The sequence below is a fragment of the Oryctolagus cuniculus genome, chromosome 2, assembly GCF_964237555.1.
Source record: "Oryctolagus cuniculus chromosome 2, mOryCun1.1, whole genome shotgun sequence".
Lineage (NCBI taxonomy): Eukaryota > Metazoa > Chordata > Mammalia > Lagomorpha > Leporidae > Oryctolagus > Oryctolagus cuniculus.
The window spans coordinates 51,919,871-51,938,885 of NC_091433.1; the positions used below are offsets into that span (position 1 = coordinate 51,919,871).

The 19,015-nt window shown below is 39.2% G+C and overlaps 1 long non-coding RNA gene across 1 annotated transcript in view; it reads left to right on the forward strand.

Moving 5' to 3' along the window:
* LOC138848463 (uncharacterized) overlaps positions 1 to 18,333 on the forward strand; it is a 35,384-nt gene extending 17,051 nt beyond the window's left edge. The window contains exon 3 of the long non-coding RNA XR_011386269.1: positions 16,389 to 18,333. This is a non-coding gene — a long non-coding RNA (uncharacterized lncRNA). The remainder of the gene's footprint in view (positions 1 to 16,388) is intronic.
* Positions 18,334 to 19,015: the final 682 nt, after the last annotated feature.

Consider the following 19,015-nt stretch of genomic DNA (forward strand, 5'->3'; position numbering starts at 1 on the left):
AAGCAGCATCTTAACCTGCTGTGCTACAATGTCAGCCCCCTCATTAATGGATTCTTTTGAAGATATTTTGTAAAATCTGGGTTTTAATATATTCCTTATTAGATGCTAGTTACACTTCTTTGAACAAAAATTCACAGAAGTAATGCTGTGTTCCTTTCATGACATCCTACCAGGTAGCAGGAGGCTTGAATTCAATGTTACTGAATTTGGTAACCTGTTTACTCTAGTGTCTTCCAGTCCTCTTCACTGTAATCTTTTCTCACCGTAGTAATTTCTTAGGAAGTACTTTCAGACTATGCAAATATTTCCATACTTACCAAACTTTCCGTTAATTTTGTATTATTTATAGATATCAGCATGTACCCATGGTGTTAACTTTCATTCAAGGGGTTATGGGTGTTACTATCATTAGGTATTTTGGTGCTGAATTTCTTAAGTCTGATGGAAAGAAAATACAAGGCCGATTGAGCACAAGGCTGACGGAACCAGCCAGCCTTGAAAGGGGGCAGTGAGGAAACAGCTCTGTCTCTCCAACTCCTGCCTCCCACATTTTCTGTCAGAAACGTTTTCGTGCTCTTGGTGACATTTCTGGTAGATCCCATAGCTCTTCAGCTGCTTTTGATTCTGAGAACAGTCTCATTTTTAGACAGTGTGTAGTTCACGTCCATCTAAATTGAAACCTCAGTATCTCATTCACTTCAAAGCTGTTCCTGTCTTCCCAGCTCTGGGCTGTGTGGCTGCTTTCTAGAGCAGGGCTGAGAAGGGGAATGCCTGTGCCTGCTCCCAGAGCCACACACACCCCCCCCACCCCCCCCACCCCACCCCGCCTCCCCAGCCTCCCCAGCCTCCCCTAGAGCTGGGCTGGGAGTGTGTGCAGAGCTTGGACAGGGCGACTGCAGAGGCACGGTCTGTGCTCTGCTCCTGCCCGTCCTTCGCCCTCTCTTGTGTCAAGTTTTCAGATTCCCATTCTTCCCTGGTGTTCCTCAGTTGAGGCTTCGCGGATTTCCCCGGGGACTTTTTCTATCTGGGAGAGTCTTCCGTAAGAACCAGCTTTACAATGTTTTCATTCTTTCTACTTTATTTTCTGTTTGTTGGTTTTCATCTTTATTCTCCCTTCCAGCTTTTTGTTTGATGCATTTTGATGTACTTGTTCTAATTCCTTAAATTGTACTTTTTTTCTTTAATGATAAGGCACTTGGAACTATGAATTCCCAATAAGAATAATTTGAACTAAGTAATATAAGTTTGGTTGGAAGTTTTCTTCATCCTTGCATGTCGTTAGTAATTTCAGGTTTGTTTACATGTTAATGAATGGTTATTTGGAATATTGTTTTTAATTTGCAAGTACTTAGAATGTTGTTTTTGGGGGTATCCCTTTCATTATTCACCTCTCTCTTTTCCTTTTTTAGATTATAATAAAGGACTGTCGTCTTTAAAGTCTCTGGTAAAATATCCTATGGCTTAGATATTCTTGGGGACAAAAGAAAAGATTAACTTTTGCAAATGTTCCATTAAAATACAAGACATACAGTTATGAGAGATGATGTTCCATATGTCTTTTAGATCAAATTTGTTGGTTTATTTTCTCTTTCTCTGTTCACATTTATTTTGTCTACTAGATTTGTATTAGTCTGAAAAAGGCAAATTAAAATATTCTTTTATATTTTTATTTTATTCTCCTAAAATATTTTGCTTTATGTATTAAACAACTATATTTATTTATATTTATATATTTTAGGTCAACATGTTTATGTTTGTTATACTTGTTTAATAAATTTACCTTTTATCATTACATAATGTTAATATTTATCTTGTTTGGTCTGATATTAATATTTCCAGACGACTCCTTTGGTTAATACTTAGCTGGTAATAGCTCTTTACACATCCTCTGAATTTCAATCTTTCTTTATTACTTTTTATTTAAAGTGGATTTCTTAAGTAACCTGTGTTTTGGTTTTGATTTTTAAACCGCAGTAACAGTTATCACTAGGTATTATCCTATTGTCCTTGGATTTCAGAGTTGGAGACAGAAAACTAAAACCGGTCTAATTCTTTCTCTGTGTTAAAAACTTGCTCTTCCTGTTTAGAAAGCTGTAGAACTTTGTCAGTATCACTGGAATTTGGACATTGTACTAGAATCTCTCATGCGTTCCATTTTTCATCTCTACTTCCTTGGAACTCAAAGAATTCTATCCCAAGATAAAAATTTTTCCTTAGCTCTGTAAGATTTTCTTCATCTATTTGCTTAAATATTTGCCTGACCTGTTTTATCATTATTATCCCACATTACAACTTCTGGATGTGCTCTAGAAAACAAGAAAATAGACAACAGTGAAACAAGTGTGACACCTAAGAGTGGATCAAACCAAGGAGCATAGTGAAAGGCATTTCCCAAATGTTAGTTGTGCAGCAACTAACATTTTGAGAGGAATTTGAGAGGAATCAGGCCAAACTGGAGTGCAAGGACAGAATTACAGAAGGAAGTACCAAAAGCAAAAACAAACAAACAAAAAATACCAAGCACTATACCAGAAGAATGTCAGGTATGATAAGAAACAGATAACCAGACAATCCAAATTCTTCAAGTCAACTTTTATTTGAGATGTGATTAGATCATTCAAGACTATTTCCACTGGGAATCTCACTCAGAATGTACCCTAGTTGGATTCATACCCCCAGTCTGAGGCTGAAATAAAAGCAGTTTCTGAAGAATGAGATAGAATAGGTCATTCCATGTAATAAATTCTGCTCAAAATTCTAAGGTTTCAAAAGAACTAATTTCACAACTTTGATCTCCACTTTTGTCCGGCCTCCATTCATTTGGAATGGGAAAGCCTGGCAGTGTCCACTTTGCCCTTATAGATAAAAAGCTAAACAACCTGAATCACCAAATCTTAGATCTTTAAGAGAAGCAAAGTCAAAGGGTAAACCACTGCCCCCAGATTGGAAAGACCAAGCAGAACCCCATGAGCTGTAACTTCTTGAGGATCTAGTGTCAGGGCAGGGAACCTGAACTGTAATCATAAATTCCCAGTGGCTTAGTGTAGACGAGTCTGGGATATAAAACTCCAGGGAAATCTTGTACCTGTCTGATATCAACAGTGAGTATCTGAGATAAATCCTCTCCAGCTTCCAGAAAGGGGAGGGAGAAAGTAAACATTTGGAAATACCATACAGCATCTTGTTCTTCTCAACAAGGCTTGCCTCAGGACAAACTATTTAAGCAGAGTCTAACCTGCTGGAGTTTCATTAGCAGCTAACTGACCTAGAGAAGGGAAATACTCAATTATTTATTTATTCATTTATTTTTGAATTAAATTTTTTTATTTATATAAATGGAACAAATTTCACGTGTCTCATACATACAATTTTAAGTACATAATGACTCTTTCCACCCCATCCTCCCTCAATCCTTCATTCCCACCTTTTCTCCTGCTTCCCTTCTTATTTTCTTTGAATTTTTGCAATAATACACTTTTTTTTCTTTGAGAAAAGCTTTATCATTAATCAAAGAAGCACCTAAGGAGACAGGCAATGGAGTTGGCTTAGGCTTATCTGAAGCTTATAGGACATAAGAATATCCTCCACTTAATACACTAAAATGAGAGAACAAGTATTACTATTAACTCTCATAACACCACTCATAACACCTGCATGGGAGGTTAGTATACAATGACTCCTGTTATAAATTTAACAATTAACATTCTTATGTATGATATCAGTGATCATCTGAGGCTCTTGATATGAGCTGCCTAGGCTATGGAAGCCTTTTGAATCCACAAACTCCTTCAGAGAAATACTCAATTTTAACATACTCTAGTCATTCTGCTCCACCTAAGAGGGAGTGGAACTGAGAAGTATATATGAAGTTGATAATCCAGAGTCACAGGCTCATGAAACAAATTGAGACCCAGTCATAGGACTATGGAACCCTTCCCCACCCTCACATCATACCACTTTGTTATTGAAGCTTGGTTGACAGAGTTCCTTTTACCACGTATATCATGTCTAGCTATAAAAAAGAATCAAGACATATTGAAAGGCAAAGTCTGAAAAGAGGAGAAACATAAGAATCAGACTCAAATATGGCAGAGATGGTAGAATTAGCAGATCAAGACTGTGAAACAACAATTATTATTATGCACAGAGTTGTAATGGCTACAATAGACAGCATACAAAAACACATAGGCAATTTGAGTAGAGAACTGGAAATCCTAATAACCCTTCATCCACACCCCATCAAATGTTAGAAATTGAAAGCATTGTAACAGAAATGAAGGATGCCTTTGATAGGCACATTAGTATACTGCACACAGATGAAGAAAAAACATCTGAGCTTGAGGATATCTCAACAGAAAATTCCAAAATTGAAAACAAATGCAAAAAAAATTGAAAAAAATAAAAAGACTATCTAAGAATGGTGGGGCAACTGCTACAGGTGCAATATACACATTCTGGAAAAGCCAGAGGAGAAGAACGAGAAAAAGGAACAGAAGAAATACTTGCACAGTAGTGCCTGTGAATCTCCCCAAACTGATTTCAGATACTAAACCAAGTTCCTGGAAACTCAGAGAAAACAATGCAGACTAAATGACAAGCAAAAAAGAAGCTCTATACCTAGACATATTATTTTCAGATCTCATAAATTCAAAGATAAAGAGAAAATCCCAAAAGAAGCAAGGGGGGGATCTTTTACCTAGACAGTAGGAAAGATGAAAATTATATCTGAATTCTCAGAAAACATGCAAGCAAGATGAGAATGAAGTGAAATATTTGAGTGTTGACAGAAAATAACCCCAAATCTAGAACTCTGTACCTCGTGAAACTATCCTTCAAAAGTGAAAGAGAAACAATTCCCCAATCAAAAACTGAAGGAATTTGTTTTCAGTACATCTGCCTAGCAGGGAATGTTAAGAAAAGTTCTTCAAGGAGAAGCTAAATGACACAGACCTAAAACTAAGTTCTACATAAGGAAAGAAAGAACATCAGAGAAGGAATAAGAAAAGGACTTACTCTTCATTAATATAACACATAACGGTCTTTTAAAAAGTAATAACAATGATGTATTCAAACATTAATATGAGGGTACTTTAAGATGTTCATAAAAATAAAAATGATAAGTTTATTTTGGTTCAAAAAATTTTAATGTATGTATAGTTTGTTTATAATATGCATTTTTCATGAACTTTTTGAAGGTCCCTTAAAGCAAGGATTTCAAAATTGTTTTGCACCAAAATAAACCTATCTTTTAATTCCATTTCCCATTAACTTTCTCAAGTACTCTCATATGCACTTATGGATAACAGAAATAAATGACAAAAATGATATAAAGGATGGGAATGAAGGATTAGGATTAATTTGTTATTATAAGGTACTTGAACTGTCTGCACTATAGAATTATTTAAAAATGAACTTGGGTTGATTGTAAGTTTCTACTGGGTTCTTGGCTCCTGGCTTTTGTCTGACCCATGCCTAACTGTTCTGGGCATTTGGGGAATAAACCAGCAGATGAGAGCGTGCTCTCTCTCCATTTTCCTTTTTCCATCTCTGTCTCTGAATCTCAACCTCTCAAATAAATAAATAAATAAACAAATAATGTTACAAAAAGAAAGCAAGTGAAAATAGCTATGTTAATTTCAGATAGAGCAATCTTCAGAGCAAGGGAAGTTTTCAGGGATAAAGAGAATTATGTAATGATAAAAGGTCAATTCTCCAAGAAGACATAATAGTCTTTTTTGTGTTTGTGGCTAACACAGAGTGTCAAAGCACATGAAGCAAAAACTGATGGAATTGTAAGGAAAAAAAAGATGAATCCACTATAATTGAAGACTTCAACCTCCCTCTATCAAAAATGACCAATGCAACAGGCATAAAATCATTAGGAATATAGTTGAACTCAACAATATGTCCAACCAACTGAATATAATTAGCATCTATTAACTAATTCACTTAACAAAGCAGAATACACATTATTCTCATGTTCACATTCTGGGCCATAAAATTCACATTCACAAATTTTAAAATAAAAATATGACAATGTCTACTCCTGGACTTCAGTGGGATTAAAGAGAATTAGTAGATTAAATACTACATAGAAATATAAATAACACAATGGCCTTGAATTTGAAAAACCTACTTCTAAATAATACATGGGTTAAAGAAGAAATCCCTAGGGAAATTAAAAAATGTTTTGAAATAAGTGAAAATAAAAATATAGTTACCAAATTTCCAAGATGCTGTAAAAGCAATGCTTAGAGGAGCAGGTACTGCAGCACAGTAGGTTAAGCCATGGCTTGGGATGATCACATTCCATATTGCAGTGTCTGGTTTGAGACCCAGTTACTTCACACTTCCAATCCAGCTTTCTGCAAATGCATCTGGGAGACAGCTGATGATGATCCAAGTATTTGGATTTTTGTCACACATGTGAGAGACACAGATGGAGTTCCTGGACCCTGATTTTGGCCCAGCTTAGCACTGGCTGTTGTATGCATTTGGGGACTGAACCTGTGGGTAGAAGATGGATCTCTCTTTCTCTCTCTCTCTTTCCTCTCACCCGCCTTCTTCCCTCTCTGTCATTCTGCCTTTCAAATAAATATTTTTAAAGCAGTACATGAAGGAAATTTATAGAATTGAATGCAGATACTTCAGGAAACTAGAAAAAGGATAGCAAATTAAATCAAAAGTCAGAAGAAGAAAGTAAATAATAAAAATTATATAAAATTAACAGGAAAGCAATTGAGAAAATCAACAAAATTGAAGTCTGGTGCTTTGAAAAATGCTAACCAAGAAAAAGAAAAAATACACAAATTACTAATAACGAAATTAAAGAGAGAACATTATTAAAGATTGCAGGGATGTTAAAAAGATAATCAAGGAATATTTTGAACACTCTGCCCACAGATTTGGTAACCTAGATGAAATGAACCAATTCCTTGAAAGACACAATCTGCCAAAAGGCACAAAAAATGAAGAAAGTCTTTTACATTTTTTTTAAGATTTAACTTTATTTATTTAAAAGTAGAGTGGATGGTGGGGGGCAGGGAGAGAGAGAGAGAAAGAAAAAAATGAGATTTTTTTTTTTTTTTGACAGGCAGAGTGGACAGTGAGAGAGAGAGACAGAGAGAAAGGTCTTCCTTTTGCTGTTGGTTCACCCTCCAATGGCCGCCGCGGCCGGCGCGCTGCGGCCGGCGCACTGCGCTGATCCGATGGCAGGAGCCAGGAGCCAGGTGCTTTTCCTGGGCTCCCATGGGGTGCAGGGCCCAAGCACCTGGGCCATCCTCCACTGCACTCCCTGGCCACAGCAGAGAGCTGGCCTGGAAGAGGGGCAACCGGGACAGAATCCGGCGCCCCGACCGGGACTAGAACCCGGTGTGCCGGCGCCGCAAGGCGGAGGATTAGCCTAGTGAGCCGCGGCGCCGGCCAAATGAGATCTTCTATTTGCTAGTTGACTCCCCAGATAACTACAGTGGCCTCGATAGACCCAGGCCACAGCCAGGAGCCAGGAGCTTCCTCTGGGTCTCCCACATGGGTGAAGGGGCCAAAGCACCTCCCTCTGCTGCTTTCCCAGGTACATTAACAGGGAGCTGTATCAAAAATGAAACAGCTTGAACTTGAACAGCATCCATATGAGATACTGGCATTGCAGGCAGTGCCTTAATCTGCTTAATCTGAGAAGACAGTATTGTTAGGTCATATGTATTAAGAAATTGTATTAATTAAATAATAAACTTCCAAAACAGGAAGTATCAGACACAGATAGGTTTAGTGGTGAATTCTACCAAGCATTTAAGGAGGAAATTATAGCATTCTCTATAATCTCTTTCAAAAGATAGAGGCGGAGGGTTAACTTACTCTGTGAGGTATATATTACTGTAACACTAAAATCAGATGAAACTATTACAGGAAAAGAAAACTTTGAGTGGATATTTCTCATAAACATATATGGAAAAATTCTCACCAAAATATTAGCAAATCAAATCCAATAGTATATAAAAAGAATTTACACCATGACTAGGAGTATTCATGTCAGTTATGCAAGGCTGATTTCATATCAATTACTGTACTCCATAACATCAACAGGTTAAAGAAGAAAATATAAGCATATCAACAGATACAAAATGACAAAATTCAACACATTTATTATCAAACTCTCAGTGCACTAGAAATAGGAACTCCCTTAATTTGATAAAGAATATTTATAAAAGATTTACAAGCAAAATAATAATTAATGGAGAGACACTGAATTCTAAGATCAGGAACAAGGCAGAGATGTCACTTCTCCCTACTAGTTTTCAACATCATTATAGAAGTTCTACCTAATATGGTAAGAGAAGAAAAGGAACCAAAAATTATGTAGATTGAGAAAGAAAATAATAGAATTGTCTTTATTCACAGACGGCATGATAATCCATGTAGAAAATCCAAAAGAAATGACAAAATCTACTGAAAATAATAAGTAATTAAAGCAAGGTTGCAAAATTCAAAACACATATTCAAAAATCAGTCATTTTCTTATATACTGGAAATGAACAAGTGAAGCTTGAAATAAAGGGGCCAGTGCCATGACATAGTAGATTAAGCCTCTGCCTGCAGTACCAGCATTCCATATGGGGCACTGGTTCCAGTTCCAGCTGCTCCACTTCTGATAAAGCTCCCTGCTTATGTGCCTGGAAAAGCAGTGGAAGATGGCCCACGTGCTTGGGCCCCTGCACTCAACTGAAGAAGCTCCTGGCTTCTGGCTTTGGATCAGCCCAGCTCTGGCCATTGCAGCCATTTAGGGGATGAACAGTGGATGGAAGATCTCTTTGTCTCTCCCTCTCTGTCTATTATTCTGCCTCTCAAATAAGTAAATCTTAAAAAAAAAAAGAAATTTGAAATAAAAATATAATATCACATTAGCACCCAAAAGAATCAATTTGTGCAAAATCTATATAAAGAAAACTAAAAACTGAAGGAAGATATCAACAAACAACAAAATAAATGGGGAGATAGTCCATGTTCATGGATAGGCAGACTCCGTATTGTTAAAATGGTGGTTTTTTTCCAAATTGGTATGTAGATTTAACATAATCCCAACCAAAATCCAAGCAAGTTGTGTTTTAGATATTGATGAACTGAATCTAAAATTTATTTGGAGAGCCAAAGGACACAGTATTCTGTGCCAATACAATATTGAAGGAAAAGAACAAAATTGGAGAAATGCCACCATCCAAATTCAAGACTTACTACAAAAATCACAGTAATTGTATAGTGTGTTGTTGGTGAAAGAATAAACAAAAACATCAGAAGAAGTGGATCCACATAAATAAAGGCACATGGTCTTTTGCAAAGGAGCAAAGGCATTACAATAGACTAAAGATGGTCTTTCAACAAGTGGAACAATTGGACATCCACATATAGAAAATTAATCTAGACATAAATATTACTCTCTTTACAAAAATTAATATAAAATGAATCATAGACCTAAATGTAAAATACAAAACTGTAGGGGGTAGGTATTGTGGCCCAACAGATTAAGCCACTGATTGGGATGCTCATATCCCATATCCAAGGCCAGTTCAAGTACCAGCTTCCCCACATCTGACACAGCTTCCTACTAATCATGCTAGGAAGCAGCAGATGACAGTTTAAGTGCTTGTGCCCCTGCCAGCCCAGATGGAGTTCCTGGCTCCTGGCTCCCACCTGGCCTAGCCCTACTGACTGGGCATTTGAACAGTAAACCAGTGGACAGATTCAATCTCTCTCTCTCTCTCTCTCTCCCTCTCTCTGCTTTTCAAGAAGATGAAAATAAACATTCATAAAAGAGAAACTCAAAGTTATAAAATTCTTACAAGTTAACTGGAAGAAAATGTAGATAACCTTAAGTTTGCAATGACTTTCAGATAGAAAACCAAAGGTACAATCCATGAAAGAAAGAATTGATTATCTGGACTACCTTGAAATAAAAAACATATACTCTGTAAAAGATACACTCAAGGGAATTAAAGACAAGATGCAGGGTCTGGCATTGTGGGCAGAGGGTTAAGATGCTATTTGCAGGGCCAGTGCTGTGGCATAGCAGGTTAAAGCCATGGCTTGCAGTGCCAGTATCCCATGTAGGCAATGGTTCAAGTCCTGGCTGCTCTACTTCGAATCCAGCTCCCTGCTAATCTGTCTGGGAAAGCAGTGGAGAATGTCCTAAGTGCTTCAGCCCCTGCTCCCACTGGGATATCCGAGAGAAGCTCCTGGCTCCTTGCTTCAGCCTAACTCAGCTCCATCATTGTGGCCATTTTGGGAGTGAACCAGTGGATGGAAGATCTCCCTCTCTCTGCCTCTGCCTCTCTCTAACTCTACCCCTCAAATAAACAAATAAATCTTTTTTTTTTAAAGATCCTGTTTGCAACACCAGTGTTCCTTATTGGAATGGCAGTTTGAGTTGTGGCTACTCCACTTCGGATCTAGCTTACTGCTAATGTACCTGGGAAGCGTTGAATAACAGAAGATGGTTCAAGTACTTAGGCCCCTGCTACCCATGTGGGAGACAATGATGGAGTTCCTAGCTCTTGGTTCGGTCTGGCCCAGACCCGGCTGTTGCTGCCATTTGAAGCATGAACCAGCAGATGGGAGATCTCTCTCTCTCTCTCTCTCTCTCTCTCTCTCCCTCCCTCCCTCCCTCTCTCTTTCTCACTGTTATTCTTCCTTTCAAACGAATAATTAAATCTTTTTTTTAAAGCCAAGATACAGACATGGAGAATATATTTTCAAAAGTTGTATCTGTGGCTGGCGCCGTGGCTCACAAGGCTAATCCTTCACCTTGCGGCGCCGGCACACTGGGTTCTAGTCCCGGTCGGGACGCCGGACTCTGTCCCGGTTGCCCCTCTTCCAGGCCAGCTCTCTGCTGTTGCCAGGGAGTGCAGTGGAGGATGGCCCAAGTCCTTGGGCCCTGCCCCCCATGGGAGACCAGGAGAAGCACCTGGCTCCTGCCATTGGATCAGCGCGGTGCAACGGCCACAGCACACCAGCCGAGGCGGTCATTGGAGGGTAAACCAACGGCAAAGGAAGACCTTTCTCTCTGTCTCTCTCTCACTGTCCACTCTGCCTGTCAAAAAAAAAAAAAAAGTTGTATCTGGTAAAGGAATATTATCTAAAATATACAAAGTGCTTTTAAATCTGAACAATAACAAAACAAACAACTGAGGCCGGTGCCGCGGCTCAATAGGCTAATCCTCCGCCTTGCGGCGGCCCGCACACCAGGTTCTAGTCCCCGGCGGGGTGCTGGATTCTGTACTGGTTGCTCCTCTTCCTGTCCAGCCCTCTGCTGTGGCCAGGGAGTGCAGTGGAGGATGGCCCAAGTCCTTGGGCCCTGCACCCCATGGGAGACCAGGAGAAGCACCTGGCTCCTGCCTTCGGATCAGCGCAGTCCACCGGCCGCAGTGCGCCGGCCATAGTGGCCACTGGGGGGTGAACCAACGACAAAGGAAGACCTTTCTCTCTGTCTCTTTCTCACTGTCCACTCTGCCTGTCAAAAAAAAAAAAAAAAAAAAAAAAAGGCAGACCACAGTCATTTAACAGACTCCACATCAAAGAGATGGTAAATATTAAAATATAATCTAATCACACATCATTAAGAAATACAAACTAGGGAACATGTGTCGTGGTACACTGGTGTAAGCTTCCGCCTTTGACTCTGGCATCCCATATGGGTACCTGCTTATGTCCCTGCTGCCCCACCTCCAGTCCAGCTGCCTGCTAATGTGCCTGGGAAAGTAGCATAAAATGGTGCAAGTGCTTGGGCCCCTGCACACATGTGAGAAAACCAGATAGAGTTCCAGGCTCCTGGCTGCCTCCTGGCCCAGTCCCAGCCATTGCAGCCATTTTGGGAGTGAACCAGCAGATACAAGATCTCTCTCTCTCTCTCTCTCTCTCTCTGTCTCTCTCTATAACTGCCTCTCAAATAAATCTTTTTCATAAAAAGATATACAAATTTTAAAAGCAATGAAATATCAGTAAAATCCTCTCAGAGTGGCCAAAATCCAGAACTGACTCATGTGAGTATGGAAGCAGTTTGCAAGACGGAGACCCAGAAAAGCTGGTACTGTAATTTACTTGAGTCCAAAGGCCTGACAACCAGGGAAACTAATGATATAAATCCCAGTCTGAGTGTAATTAAAGATGGTATGAGATGTCCCTGTTCCGACTGAAAGGCAGGAAGAAAAAGTAGGGGATGAATTTCTCCTTTCTCTAACTTTTGTTCTCTTCAAAATATTTGATGATACCCAACCAGACTGAGGGGGGCAATCAACTTTAGTAAGTGCACTGATTCAAATGCTAATGTAATCTGGAAATACCCACTCGGACACACCCAGAAACGATATTTGTTCTGGACCTCTTGACCCACTCATATTGAGACAAAATCAGCTATCACAAATCTATCCCTGATGGGGTGAGAATTTGGCTCTGTGTTAGGATACCACTTGAGACACTTCCATCCCATATTGGAGTGTTTGTGTTTAAGTCATGCCTCCACTTCCAAGCTCATCTTCCTGCTACCATACACCCTGGGAAGCAGCTCAAGGGTTTGGGTGCCTGTCAACCATGTGGGAGACTCAAATTGAGCTTTGAGTTCCTGGCTTCAGCCTGGCCCAGTTCTGGCTGTTGAGGGCATTTGGGAGTGAACCAGCAGATGGAAGCTTTCTCTCCGTCCATGTGTCTCTGTCTCCTCTGTCTCTCTCTTTGTCTATTAAGTAAATAAAAATAAATACAAGTTTAAAGAACACAGGAATCAGGACTGGCTCTGTGGTGTAGTGGGTAAAGCCATTGTCTTCAGTGCCAGCATCCCATATGGGCATCAGTTTGAGTCCCAGCTGCTCCACTTCTGATCCAATTCTCTGCTATGGCCTGGGAAAGCAGTCAAAGATGGTCCAAGTCCTTGGGCCCCTGTACCCACATGGGAGACCTGGAAGAAGCTCCTGGCTCCTGGCTTCAGATCAGCTCAGCTGCAGCCAGAGCAGCCATTTGGGGAGTGAACCAGTGGATGGAAGACATTTTTCTCTATGTCTCTCTGTAACTCTGTCTTTCAAATAAATCAATAAATCTTAATATAAAAAAAAACACAGAATCAAGCCTTGTCAAATTAGCACCCATAAACACCTCCCTAAGCCACACTTCATCTCCAAATAAAGATTACAACAAGGCCATAATTACACCTAGACATGATACAACTATCTTGCATATAATAAAAAATGCACTAACTCCTTCCCTAGAAGAGGAGATAAAGTCTTTTAGAGATGTTTTCTCTCCCCCTGATATGCTGTAACTCAACTACAATAATGTAAAGTCAACAATACTTAAACATAATGATATAATATCAATATATTTCTATTTTGTGATAAGGGAATAAGAGCTGAAAGAAAGCAAAGATTACACACACACACACATTCTTAGCAAAGAAAGAGGAAACATAATTACAGCTTTATTTCTATAAATGGTAATGTAGTCATAGCTAATGTTTATAACTACCTTCTTCAACTACCAAAAATTCTTTTGCACCATTATTTTAAGTTTATTTACTTATCTTTTAATTATATTTCCCACAAACATTTTGAAACCCATTCTTACTCTCCCCATATGAACCAGCAGTTATGTTCCTCTGTATTTACCTAAATGAGTTGAAAACTTCTGTCCACACAAAAACCTGTACATGTATGTTTATATCTTCTTTACTCACAATTGGCAAAACTTGGAAGCAACCAAGATGTCCTCCAGTAGTAGAATGGATCAATGAACTGTGGTAACGCAGACAGTGGAATATTATTCAGCAGTAAAAAATGAGCTATTGAGCCATGAAAAGACATGGAGGAGCTTTAAGTGCATATTACAAGTGAAGGAAGCCAGTCTAAAAAGGGTACATATTGCATGATTTGAACTGTATGACATTCTGGAAAAAGCAATGCTAAGGAGACAGTAAAAAGATAAGGTGTTGCTAGGGGCTAGAGATGGGGAAAAGATGACTAGGTGGAGCACAGAGGATTGTTAGGATAGTGAAACAACTCTGTCAATATGTTAATGGTGAATACGTGTCACTGGAAATTTTTCAAAACCCATAGAAAGTACACCATCAACAGTGAACCTATGTAAACCACAGACGTTGTATCATCATAATGTGTCAATGTTGGTTCCTCATTTTAAACAAATGTACTGCTCTGGTCCCAGAAGCTGATAATAGAGGAGCTATGTGGGAATGAGGGCACAGAATATATAGGAAAACTTCATAATTTCTACTCAACCTAAAAGTGGTCTAAAAATAGAACTTTATTAAAAATAGACATTTTTACAAAGGGTACTTCAAAAACTTCATGAAACTGGACTAAAGTTTGCATCCAAATATATTAGAAATCCATGCATAGTTCTTTCATAATGTGCATTTTCCAAAACTATATATACTGTTAGCTAGTGAGGAAAACTCTGCATGTGTGTGTGTGTGTGTGTGCACGTGTATGTGTGATAGTATATTTGAGTATCTCTTTTATAGAGGCTAAATAGCTTTCAAAATTTTTATTTTGCTTTTTATTACATAAGGCTAATAATAGTAAGTACCTTAAAGGATTCTGAAGAGGTCTGAATGAGTTAAATGTAGAGAAGAGTGTGTGGGATATGGTTACATATTAGTGCTAGTTCTGGTGATTTTTGAAGGACCCCAGTGCTTTGTGCTATTGGAAAAGTTCAAGTATCAAACTGGTGATAGGAACAATATAAATCTGTAACTACCATAGGAAATTATTTTACTATACAAATAAGATGCAAAAAAAAAATCCCTTAGCTATTGTAACTAGGTAGTAGCTGCAACATCAGTGCTTGAAATGTCAACACCTACTTAACAATTGAGTGAATTAGTGCAAACTAAAGAGTAAAACAATGAATTTGGGATCATTTTGTTTAAAATCAGGTGATACTTTCCAAGAAAGCACTATATTTAACTGCATAATAAAATACAAGAGCAAGTTGCATATAAAGATATATACCAAACAGAAACCAAGAAAAACTGCTGAGGGAACATGATGCCACCTGCTTCTGGGTAAAGCCTTACAATGACATAAACTCCTATGGGCATGAACTCTGCTTGGGTAACAAGATTGCCACTGTGACCTCATCTTGGCTCAAGCCTCTCATTTATTTCTGGTTTTCAGTCATGCTCTCAATATAGCTCAAATGCGCAAGAATATTTATAATCTCTGTTCATGTTTCCCAAGAGGACGGGATTTGCTGTTCTCTGCCTTGAGCAGGGAATACAGAGTGAGGACACCTGCTGTCTTTCCTTTGCCAGGGAGCAAGTGCCTGGCATTCCTTAGGCCATTCCTTACTGGAAGATAGGAGTATCTGACTGGGGTCCTGGGTGGCCTGTGGTTCTGTTGGGTCTGCAGGCCGTTAGGTAGCCTGGGATCTCCTTTTGTGTCCTGTGCTTTTTGTGCAAATACTTCTCCTCCTCTCCTTCTTCCTGCTGGCGGATGGGAAGATAAGGCCAGCCTGAGGATCTCTGGCTGCGATGATGTACGTGAACTCAGTGGAGCCCTTCAAGTCTAGATTTCAGTCAGGAGCAGAGGAACTGTAGCCTCCAGTTCTAAGCTTCATCCTCCAACACAGCTTCTTGGAAATCCTGCTTATCCATTAGTAAAATGTATGCTCTGCTCCCCATATGACCAGTGAATCTGACATCTGGTCTTTCTACTTGTGAGAGCCCTGGAGGGAAGGAGGAAAGAATGGCAGAAGTCAGGGTTTAAATTCCTTCACATGCCTATTACTTCATGTGCCTTAAGCCTTACCCAAAACATTTGGAAGGGGTAGTATAAACAGATAAGGAGTTTTAGTTTTGGAAGATGAAAAATATGCTGGATAATGGATGGTAGTTATGATTCCAACAATGCAAAAGTACAAAATGTCATTGAATTGTTCACTCTAAATGGTTACAATGGTAAATTTTACATTATATGCATATTTTTTACTCCTCCCCCTAAAACCTCAACTCAAATAAAACAACAAGTAATAAGCATCTGTGTATCTACACATACAGGTAAATGAAAAAAATTTTTTTCATCTGTTAATTTCTTATTGTAATGACCAAGGTGATTCTGAAGTTTCTCATAATATTCTCATACCATTCACAGGCTATCCTGGCTTTGCAGAGTCACACAGATACAGATCTGAATTCTGTTTCTATTATCTATTAGGTATATGATGTTAGGAAAGCTATCAGTCTTCTTGAGCCTCAGTTTCCTGATCTTCAAAGATAGAGAATTCTACATATGCCATTAGTTTCAATGAATTGAAATGTAAAGGACCTAGTGGTAGATCTGGTAAAAAAAAAAAGATTCCAGCATTCAGGTGTTTCGTTTGTCTGTTTGCCCTTTCAGATACGTGCAGATGGGTCCAAAGGCAATCCCCATCTGGGAGGAGTCTGTACTACTTCCAAGCAGCCCAGTTAAATTTGGTGTCTCCAGGCTCACCAAAGATCAATTCAAGGACATTGAGGGCTATTATTTTGTAGGAGAAATGGAACCATACTCTATTTATAGTCTTTGAGGTAAATAATGATCTCTCAAAAAATGTTTATAGATTTATAACAACCAATACCACCTCTGGCAAGCCCTACTCCAGTTGGAATGGACTGGTCTCACGCCAGGGAGAACTCTACCTTCAGACTGTCACAGGAGCCTTGTCAGTCAACACCCTCAAAGCAGATACCATGGAAATCAAAACCCTTAGGTTTGCCCCATATGTTCACTTCAAAGGAAACCAATCTATATGTACTGTATATCTCAAGCTTGGTAAAAATGTGTAAGCATAAAAGCAAAATGAGCCATAATCGCCTCAAAATAAATAATAAGATAAATCTTATGCAAGACAAATATTATTAACAGCCACTCTATTATCAGAGCAAGATAATGTTGCATGTGGAAACTTTGTAATAAGAATGCATTCAGGGATCGGCATGATGAGAAAAGCTGCCCCTGCAGTGCCAGCATCTCATATGGGCACTGGTTCGAGTCCTGGCTGCTCCACTTCTGATCCAGCTCTCTGCTATGACCTGGAAAAGCAGTAAAAGATGCAATTCACGTGTGGGAGACCTGGAAGAAGCTCCTGGCTCCTGGCTCCGGATCAGCCTAGCTCTGGTCATTATGGACAACTAGGGAGTGAACCAGTGGATGGAAGACACCTCTCTCTCTCTCTGTCTCTCTCTCTCTGCCTTTCTGTAACTCTGCCTTTCAAACCAATCAACCAATCAATCTTAAAAAAAGAAAAAACCCTGTTCCTATTTGTGTACACTATAACAGCTCTGTTTAGAATTTTTATCGCTGTGAGGGGCAAGAACTTGGAGTGAAAATTAAGAAGCCCAGGCTCACATCAGTTTAAAGTATCTTTGAGTCTTACTTTCTGTAATTCTAGTGTAACTCTAGGCTCTCTGGGACAATGTTATCTTCGAATTCCACTCATAGGCGATTAGGTTTAAAGGAGCTAGACTATCTTCACTGTTGAGCAAAGTGAGGCCACTATGAGCTGTCAGCACAGTAAAGGGGGAATCTTAACACAGGCTGCTGTTGTTCAAGCATGAGGGAATATGTGGACATAAGGCCAAAACCCAGCCATGCAAAGAAAGCAAGTTGGAGACAAGCTGGAGTCTAAAACCTCATACATTTTATGACTGACTTATTCTAGCCACATAAGATGTGCCATCCTGCTCACCAGCAGACAAGCCATTCTTGAAAGTTTTCTGTGTCCATAGTGAATAGCCAGTAACATCTGTTTGGGGTTTTTTAATAGTGAGGAATTCAGAATCTCGGGGGAAGTATTTATTTAAATACTAAGGTGGCTCCAAAGCTGGTCCTGAAAAAAAGCATGTGTGTGGCCACTCTGTGCATGTAGAATACCCTTTCATTCTGTCAACACAGACTAAATTCCACTTTCACATTTGAACATCATCTTCACACTCTCCTCCCTTGGTTTCCTAAGGAAATTGTCCTGGATTAGAAATAGAGAAGACCAGAACCACAGCTTTTACCAGAGAACAAATGGTAAACGTTTTGCCAGCCAGTTATTACAAAGAGCCCTTTAGAGGGTCAATATTTTAGGAATGTCATGGGGTTGATGTGTCTAGAATTCAGCAATGGTAGGTTTTCTAAATTCCACCTAGATTCAAGTGAACACCTTGAACACTATTACAGGCCTCCGTGCTTAGTGCTAGAATCATTTTGACTGGTTTACACTTAGATGTTTAGTGTTCAGATTTTATTGGAGTGCTGTAAGTACCAGTCCTATGAAATCTGTTTTTGTATCTGTTGAAATAAAAGACAAATCATATGGACAACATCATCTGTTTCAGTGGCTTCTTATGATGCACACATTAAACTTACGTAACCAACCACTTGCACTTAGACAGTAGGTAAGAAATAATTTACATGATACAATTTTAAATAGTATAAAAATATATATTGCCTATGTTCTATTTATTACATATTGCATGGTTCTACATATGTTTCATATATATGCACAACTTATGGACAATATGAGGAGTATGACAAGAGTAACTTTGACTAGCTGCAATTTTCTCTTATAATCTTGAACCTAACTCATGTGGAAAACCAAACATCAACATCCATGACTAATAATTGACATGATCACATACGATTCATTTTCTGGCCAGCTGTGGCTCCTGTGAGACAAGAGGTTAGGACTTACATAGAAAGCTCACCCTACTGAAAGGTAAGGTTCCCTTCCTCAATGCAAACATCTTGGTAATTCCTGTTTGCAGTCTCACCAGCATGTAGTAGAGGACCTGATGCATAGTAAATGGCAAATAAACATCTGCTGAACAGAACTTAATCTGCATGTGGGTTTATCATTTCTCCTGCTGCTGCATCCCTGAGAACAGAGCCATTGGTCCCAACTTCTCATGCAGCAAATGTCCCTTTCCATGCCCAGCCTTGAAAGCAGCCCTAGAAGTAAGCCAAGGCATCTCTTCTGTATAACCCCATGTAAAAAA